The sequence below is a fragment of the Amblyomma mixtum genome, chromosome 9, assembly GCF_055824585.1.
Source record: "Amblyomma mixtum isolate Tamu chromosome 9, ASM5582458v1, whole genome shotgun sequence".
In the NCBI taxonomy this organism is placed as follows: domain Eukaryota; kingdom Metazoa; phylum Arthropoda; class Arachnida; order Ixodida; family Ixodidae; genus Amblyomma; species Amblyomma mixtum.
Window position 1 is genome coordinate 83,843,284 of NC_143020.1, and position 8,993 is coordinate 83,852,276.

The 8,993-nt window shown below is 44.0% G+C and overlaps 2 non-coding genes across 2 annotated transcripts; both read left to right on the forward strand.

Annotated features, from left to right (window-relative positions):
- The first annotated feature begins 2,936 nt into the window (after positions 1–2,936).
- Positions 2,937–3,009, forward strand: TRNAA-AGC (transfer RNA alanine (anticodon AGC)). The gene has a single exon. It is a non-coding gene; the product is annotated as a tRNA-Ala (tRNA).
- Positions 3,010–7,813: 4,804 nt separating this feature from the next.
- Positions 7,814–7,905, forward strand: TRNAY-GUA (transfer RNA tyrosine (anticodon GUA)). The gene is given in 2 exon segments: positions 7,814–7,850; positions 7,870–7,905. It is a non-coding gene; the product is annotated as a tRNA-Tyr (tRNA).
- The last annotated feature ends 1,088 nt before the right edge of the window (positions 7,906–8,993 follow it).

Consider the following 8,993-nt stretch of genomic DNA (forward strand, 5'->3'; position numbering starts at 1 on the left):
ACTTCCTCCTAATGCAATCAGAACTAATTAAACACGACACATAGTGCAAAGTAAGTATAGGCAGCTCCTGACCTTCTAGTAGAATTTGAACGCAATGATGCAAAATTATTATGTGTCCAGAAGAGGAAAGAAGCGAAAATTAAGAATAAAAAAAGTAGTACAATTGACTTCATGTAGCAGAGTTGGTAATAGGTAACGTACTAGACGCACTGCGGTCAGCGGTTTAGAAATGGAAAGCAGAAACAAAAGACGCCACCCATTATTCTATTCTCTGTTGCACTTAACGAGCACTGCTAGCATTGTGCAATTTGCGAAGGAGCTTGCCTTCTCAGCACGAGTCGCTAATGATAATGGGGATGCTGACTACGGTGGTCGGCTGTCGAACGCCAGATATCGAGACGGACTCACGGCAGCGGCAGCCACATTTTGACGTCCGCTAATCTGAAACAGAATAGACGGAGTTTACTACCATTACAAGAATGTCTACAAAGTCTTCTATCGGACCTGCAGCGCAACCATGAGAGCCGCACCGTGACCCGAAAAGCGGAAAGACGCCAAGCTAAGTGAAGAGCATAGGTTTCTAAGTACACGTAACCTCAGACAAACCCTTCGAGGGGTCAGATCTCTAACGAACTCGCTGTGCACCACTAGTGATTGCACGGAATGTTAAAGATGAAGTGCCGCAGTCTTTAAACAGTGGCTAGTACGTAGGTTTCACTGCAGAATGGAGGGAATAAGTAGCATAGTTCATATGAATATTTTGAACTCCAAACGGCAGTTATGTATTACACTCCTCACAATTGAGAGATCTGTGACCTTACGTTGTGATAGCAAACTGGGTGAAATCCTTGGTTACCTACCTTTGTTTCACACCTGCTTAGCATAAAACCGCGTTTTTTTTCTTTTCAATGTCCGGCAAAAACCATACTGGTATGAAGAACAATAACCAAAGTGTGAAGCGTTGAACTAACTGCTCTAAAAAAAAACCGCCTGCAGTTTCGACGAAAATCTATGAACAAATGTTGTTCAATCTTTCATTTTTTCTTCTATTCGCATGCAAGTTTGGCAGTGACCAAGCGAAAAACAACGCATGCAGTCAATATAAATGGCGCTGAAAGGGACTACATCTTGGTATTTATTTGCGTTCATGTAGCCATACGGCAGTTGGGACGTGACGCAGGGAAAAATAAAATTGAAGAACTGTCATTGTATCCCCTGTATTTTGTCAACTCGTAAATGTGTTGACGAAAAGAGGCGGATGTTGTGTTCGATGACACCTCAAAAATATGACTTCCTGAGCTCCGATCACTGAAACTTGTTTGGGGCGCTTTTTTCTAGTGACTAGTTTTGTGTTATTGAACGCTTTTAGGTCACAATGACCTCCTAGCTGCTGAGAGTCGTTCCGACCACCGCAAATGAGAATCTGAGCGTTGATATCCTCCTGTTTTGTAGTTGGCATCCCTGATGTTTGCTTTACAGCGACTAAAGTTTTCCAAATCTGGTGCGTACTATTGCATTCTGTTGCTGACAGCAATCTAAACAATAATGGCGGTCGTTGAAAAAGGTGCAAATAAATATGAGCCTAGAAAATCAACTCTAAAGCAGCCTCCTCTTTTTTTTTTCAATATTTCTTCTTTTTCTCACACTCTCGGCTTTTTTTATGGAAATCTATATGACAGCGCTTATGGACATCGAAACACTTGCTGACCAATACTGTGTAAAGATTATATATATCGACAAATTGATTTTATTTAATTTGTTTATGCATAGGGCCAGCCGTGTTACAGCTAAGAGTGGCTGAAAACGAAAGGTACACATGTTAACTGAGGAGATTAAAGGAGAGCGTCACATATTGCACACTATTATATATCGGGTACAGGAAGGTGCTCCCAGACCGCGACAAACTTAGCGAGCAAAGGTCCAGGACCCCTTTTACTCGTTAGGAGGGGTTGGATAGAAGTTGGATATGCTGATGTGCACATTGCCTACAGTGGTTTATTGGTTCTTCATGTATGCCTTCTGACAATGTTTAGCTGAAGGTGGCAGAGCTTAAACCGAAGCGAAAGAGCTCATCAAAGTTTTTGCTCAGCGAGAGGCGAGGCTATAATTGTGTTATTTGTAATACATTGGTGTGATCTTCATGTTGACTGGCTATGACTTACTGCGTCTCCAAAATTTGGGTTGGCTTCAGCAGAAATTTAACTGTCTTAATTTTCTTCGTCAGCATCAACTACGACAGAGCCGGAAGAAGTTGCTCGTAATAACAAGCCTGGAGATAGCGTTCAAGCTGTTTCGTCTGCTGGTTAGGTTAAAGCACGAGTATTAGGCCGACGACTACTCGGAGCTTATTCGAAACGTCAGTGTTGCTCGTTACGAGACGGCAAACTATGAGAATTTTAGCCCTTCCCGCGCTAAGACGGACCTTCTTTCGGATAAGATCTTCCCAGTTTGCTGTTTGTATTTCAAATATTTTTTAGCGTTTTATTTATTGCTAATTGTACGAGACGGTCTTCCCCGCTGCATGTTTGTTTAAGAATAAAATTGCATTGATGAAGGCAATGCATCTGTTGTGCAGGCGCTTCCTCATTTCCTGGTGTAAGTGTATTACGAAGATTGTGGTTAGCATACATTTTATGGCAAGACGGAGGGTTTAAAGAAATGCGCACTCTGGACGCAAAGAGCCCTCTTAAAGCATCACGGGAGGCGACTCAAATCCGCATTAGCAATCTGTGGACAATGTTCAGGGGGGTAGGAAATGGTTGCGAATGAGGCAGCTGGCAGAGAATTCTGTAGCCCTGTAAACTCATTACAATGCGGCGCTGGACTCTTGAGCCGACCGGTCTCACACTACACCACCGCTCTCATCTGCCGCTTCGTATTTAAAACACAGTGCATGGAGTCTTTTGCGAGAGACGTCTTACTGCTGTGTCCGTGTCGGGGGTGTAGCTCAGATGGTAGAGCGCTCGCTTAGCATGCGAGAGGCACTGGGATCGATACCCAGCACCTCCACTGGTGCTTTCATGTTCCTGCCTTTCAAGACAGTAGTTTTACTACCCGCAATAGAAGATAGTTTATAATCTAGAATATAGGATATCATTTCCAAAATGCATTATTCGATTTATGATTTATTTATACACTTTCTGTACAGCGCAGTTTGAAAATAGGAGCCCCCCCCCCCCCCCCAAAAAAAATACAAACAATTCGAAGGACTCTGTAAAATGAATGCAGTGCAATACAATTTCCTGAAAGAGGTAATTAGCTGAAAGAGCTATCATACCAAATGAATAGCATAAGCGCTACCGTGCCACATGGGGTAAAAAGCCCTGCTATACTACGAAAATGCTGAGAATAGTTTGTCATCTCACAGAAAAAACAATGAGCACATAATGAGAAAAATCCTTGATGACCGAAGTAGAAAGCAGAGATGATTTTCAAAGTTAGTTGGATGAAAGGGCAGCTTAGAGAAACATTCTGTAGAAAAAAGACGAGAACCAGGCTGCGTACCTCCTCCGAATGCAATCACAGGTGATTGAACACGAGACAATAATACAAGCGAAGAATACTCAGCTCTTGACCTTCCAGTAGAACTCCAACGCCTTGATCGAAAATTAATATGAGTCCACAAGAGGAAAGAAGAGAAAATTAAGAATACAAAAAGTAGTACAACTAACTTCGTGATGCAGCGTTGATAATTGGTAACATGCTAGACGGAATGCGGACAGCGCTTTACAAATTAGAAGCAGAAGGTGCCGCATTATTCTTGTCTGTGTTGCACTTAACGAGCACTGCTATCATTGTGTAATTTGCGAAGGAGCTTGCTTTCACACCTCAGGTCCATAGTGATAATGGGGACGGTGACTACGGGGCTCGGCTATCGAACCCCAGATATCGAGACAGAGTCACGGCAGTGGAGGCCACATTTTGACGTCGCCGGGTCTGAAACAGAGTAAACTGAGTTTACAACTATAACAAGAATGTTTGCGACGTCGTGTGTTGAACCTGCAGCGCAACCATCGGAGTCGCACCCTTACACGAAAGGCGGAAAGACGCCAAGCTAAGTGAAGGGCATAGGTATTTAAGCCCACTTAACCTCAAACGAACCCTTCGAGCGGTCAGGTCTTTAACGAATTCGCTGTGCGCGACTAGTGATTGCACGGAATGTAAAAAAAAGTGCAGCACTTTGTCGACCGTGGCTAGTGCGCAGGTTTCAATCGAGAATGGAGAGAATAAGCGGCAGAGTTGATGGCAATGTTTTGAAGTCAAAACGGCACTTAAGTATGACGCTCCTCTCGACTGAAACATCTGTTACCTTACGTTGTGATAGCAAATTGGTTGAAAGCCTTGGTTGCCTGCCTTGGTGCCTCACATGCTTAGCACAAAATTACGAGTTGTTTCTGGCCCATGTCCGCTAAATACCACATTTGTATGAAGTACAATAGCCGAACTGTTAAGCGTTGTACCAACTGGTCTCAAAGAACCACCTCTAGTTTCGACGAAAACCCATAAACAAATATTAAGGCGAAAGCCTTTAATGTCTCATCGTTGTAAGCAGCAGTTGTCGACAGAAATGTCACGCTTTTCAGTTGGTCGAAACGGTCGTGACGTCACAGTGCGCGAATTTCAAACAGGGCCAATTGTACTTCGGCTAGTAACCAGGCAACCAATTGAAGGGATCATATAGTGATGCTTCAAGTGGGACTGCGCTTAGTTAATTGCTTAATTGCTTAATTAGCCTAATTAACTTTTCAAGTCAGGCCATAAAAATAAATAAAACCGAGTAAGAAATTGGTCGAGCTCGGGAATCGAACCCCAGTCTTCGGAGTGTGAGACGAGCATGCTATCCACTCCGCCATGCCAGCTTTTTTTTTCTTTATTGCCTGTCTTTGGCTCATGACATTGCACAACGAAAATACACATAACGCTATATACATACGACACTGTCGTGGTCAGCCAGCACGAGACTGGCTTCGTCAGCTTAAAATTCCCGCAACATACACAACGGCTCTAGTCTTGAGAGCCACTCGGGAGGCTCCGCAGCTGCTTTTTGGATTGCAAGAAACCAGTCCATGCTTTCCCGAAAATAAATTCGGGCCGGTCGTGCGTCTTTGTCACATTGGTAGCCTGCCATTCTGGAGCGCCATATACAGTGGAGGCCCAAGAGCATTATGAGATCAAAAGGTGCCCCATCCTCATTATCAGTGCTTAAATAGCGCACGGAATCCGCCATGCCAGCTCGATGGTTTGGTAAGAACAAAGGTGCGTCTAGTGAATACGGTGTCTTCGCTCACTCCCATCCTCCTCCCTTCTCTTCCGGCGAGGTTTAGATGTCCACCGAGATATGAGAGACACATACATTTCCTTTCCTCAAAAACCAATTTGCCGAAGAGCGAGGCATAGAACCGAATGGGCGATGGCGTTTTATGGACTCCTGGAAGCGTTGCAAGACGCTGTCACGTTCCACTCTTAGAGGCGAAGCTTAACATCTTAACCACACATCAGTGACCACACTTTAGGTCAAAAAAGTGCCCCCCCAAATTTTGACGGGTGTCCACCGAGATATGTGAGACAGTTACTGCGTAATTTCCTTTCCTCAAATAAAATTCTCATTTTCTTCATTACGGGCCATCTTTGTCTTTCTTCTTCCACTCCCACTTCCTCCCTTCCTCTACGGTGCGGTTCAGGTGTCCACCGTAATGACAGAGAATTACTGCCCCATTTCCTTTCCTCAAAAACCGTTGCGTTTAAACGGCAAGGCATCGCGCCGAACGGGTGGTGGCGTTCCGTGGACTCCCTGGCAGCGCTACAACACGCTGTCGCGTTCCACTGCTAAATGCGAAGCTTAAGCGTCATTAATTAGCAATTATTAGTGTCCAGGCACACATCAGTAATTAACCATTAATTAGTGATTTGTCGTCACTTAGTAATTACCACTCAATTACATGTGACGCCACCAGTGCCACAGAAGCAGTCAAAGTGGTGCGTAAAACGCTTTCGCCTCTACGCACTTTAGACAGTCAAAGTGCCCCTGAATTTTTGTTGCATCTTTATGTTTCTCATATTCGCATGCAAGTTAGGTAGTGACCGTGGCAATAAATAACGCATGCAGTCAATATAAATGGCGCTGAAAGGCAATACGTGCTCGTATTTATGTGCGTTCATGTGGCTAGATGGTGTTTGGGACATGACGCTGGGAAGAATAAAATTGAAGTACTGTCATTTAATCTTAGTTCTCCGCTATATTTTGTCAACTCGTAAATGTGTTTGCGAAAAGAGGCGGATGTTGTGTTCTATGACCTCTCAAAAATTTCACTTCCTGAGCTCTGATAACTGAAACTTGTTTGGGCCGCTTTTTTCCTGTGGCTAGTTTTCGGTATTTGGACACCTTTAGGACACATCGACCTCGCAACTGCTGAGAGTCGTTTCGACGGCAATAAATGAGAATCCGAACGATGATCTTTCCTATTTTGTAGTTGGCATCCCTGATGTTTGCTTTACAGCGTCTGAAGTTTTCCAAATGCGGCGCGTACTGTTGAATTCTTTACCACAAAGCAATCTGACGCGTAGTGTTGGGCGTACAAAAAGGTGCAAATGAATATGAGCCTGGAAAATCAACCGCTAAGGCAGCCTCCTCATTTTTTTTACAATTATCCTACTTTTTCTCACACTATCAGCTTTTGTTTGGCATGGTGCTATATGACAGCGGTACTGTGACATCGTTCCAGTTGTCTACCAATACATTGTAAATATTATATATCGGCAAATTTATTCGATATCATTTATTATTAGGGGCAGCCATGTTAGAGAGAGGAGCGGCTGAAAACTAAAGGTACACATGTATTGAGGAGATTAAAAGAGAGCGTCACATATTGCACACTATAATATGTCGGGTTCTGCCATGGGCATGACGACGGCAGGAAGGTGCTCCCAGCCCACGATAATCTCTGCGAGAAAAGGTCCATGACCCCTTTTAATCGTTCGGAGGGGCCAATGCAAATTTGCTGTCCAGCATAGAGGGAGCAGTTGGATATGTTGATGTCATACAGGAGGACTGGACGTGTAGGAATCGCATCGCATGTGCCCATGCATGCAGTGCTTTATTGGGTCTCCATATATTCCTTCTGTCGATAATTAGCTGAAAGTGGCAGAGCCTAAGCCGAAACAGAAGAGCTCTTCAAAGCTTTGGCTCAGGGATAGGCGAGGCTAAAATTGCGGTGTTTCAGAGCCGCACCTCCGTCGCTGCCGCATGGTGGACAACACGTTTATTGCGTACAACCGAACACCCTTAATACCTCGAGGAACGCGATTTGTCATACAAACTCTTCTTAAAATAAAGAAAGAAACGTTGTCAGGTGACGAATTTTATTGTGTTGGCAAGTGATGCCGTGCGTTAGCAAGTTATAAGGAAACTGGTTCGGCAAGTGGCGATTATTTTGAAAGAATTCTGGACATTAAACATGTTTTTCCTGGTGGGTAGGTGAACTATCTCGTACTGCCATTGCGTTGAAATATATATCCTGAGCCTTGATAAACTGATATGGACGGAGAATGTGAAATATTCAAATACATTTCTAACTCTGGGAAGCACCGTGGCTAATGGGCGGAAGAGAACGTCAACGACAGACGGCACTGGCTGTTATTGTAGCGACTGGAAAGGAAAATCACTTGAATTGAATTCTCTGGCGTTGGGGAGAGGCACGGCGAAGCTGAACCAAATTTGGGGGGAGGGCTGGGAGGCACACCCGGTACAGAGTAAAGTGGGTCAGAACGTGTGTCGTTAGCGTCCACTCCGACCTGTTCGTTGCGTCTGCTCGTTCCGTCGATAGCTCAGTTGGTAGAGCGGTGGACTGTAGAGGTTCTTGCCACACGGTAATCCATAGGTCGCTGGTTCGAATCCGGCTCGACGGAGTAATTTTTTTCCTTAAGTCAAGTTCTTCATGATGCCTGAACCCCTGACAGCCCTTCTGCATCAAAATATTGACCGGTTTATAGTGTTCGCAAAGTTTCAGGAAAGAGATACCAAAATTTTGGTTTGCGCGAAGTTTTCTTTGTTGGTGTTGCCGTGGCTAGTTGGTGTTGCCGTGTGTGGAATCTGCCTGGGTACGACAAATAAATCAAAATTAAATTTTTTGTCTGACTTTTTGTGGCTCCTGTTTCCACTGCCATAGAATGACTGTGACATTCCTAGACGAGTAGTAAGATAGACGTACTCTGGCAGCGGAACTTGTTTAGAAGTCCCCACTTCAAAGAATTTCCTCAACAATATGCCTCTTTTGTGCCTACATGGACACTTAATTGCGCATTAGTACAAAAGGAAGAAATCCGACTGCGTAGTGCGCGAGATGTTCGGCAGTGAAAAATGCTTTATTATCTCGAAGTTCAGCACGATACCCAAGACGAGGACGAATGAAGACACGGCGTGCGCTGAGTACAAACACAGTTATATATCATTGGCGGTCATTGGGTGTTCTTTCTTAATCGTTGCCTCATGTGTCCTGCAGAATTGAAATAAGTTGGCATACCAACAAGCAAAACCATTTATTTGTCTTAATGGCTGAGAGGCGAGCTCTGAGGGAGTTGCTGCCTTGAACCTGTTTTCGAGACGACCTGAGTTAGCGTGCAATGAATTACGACAGAACCGTTTTGTTTGTTTATTTATAGATACTTCGGTTTTGAAGATAAGAGCATAGCAGGTGGATTATACCCATAAAGACACACTAACACAAAAGGACGAATTAAGAGAAGAAAAATACACAGAAGGCAAGGCGTTACCAGCAGCAAAATTACTACACAATACTGGAACACCGTTATCTAGAACAAGTAGGAAAAAATTATGAATTTGAGCTTATTTGGCATAACCAGGCTGATTCCACGCATAAAAAAAGAGGCAATAGTGCGAAGTAATAATTAATTTTTGGAGACAACGGTAACACTCTGACTGAGAGTAGTGATACAAAAAGACCTTGCTGAAGCAGCTCACGAGACTTGTTTTAAAA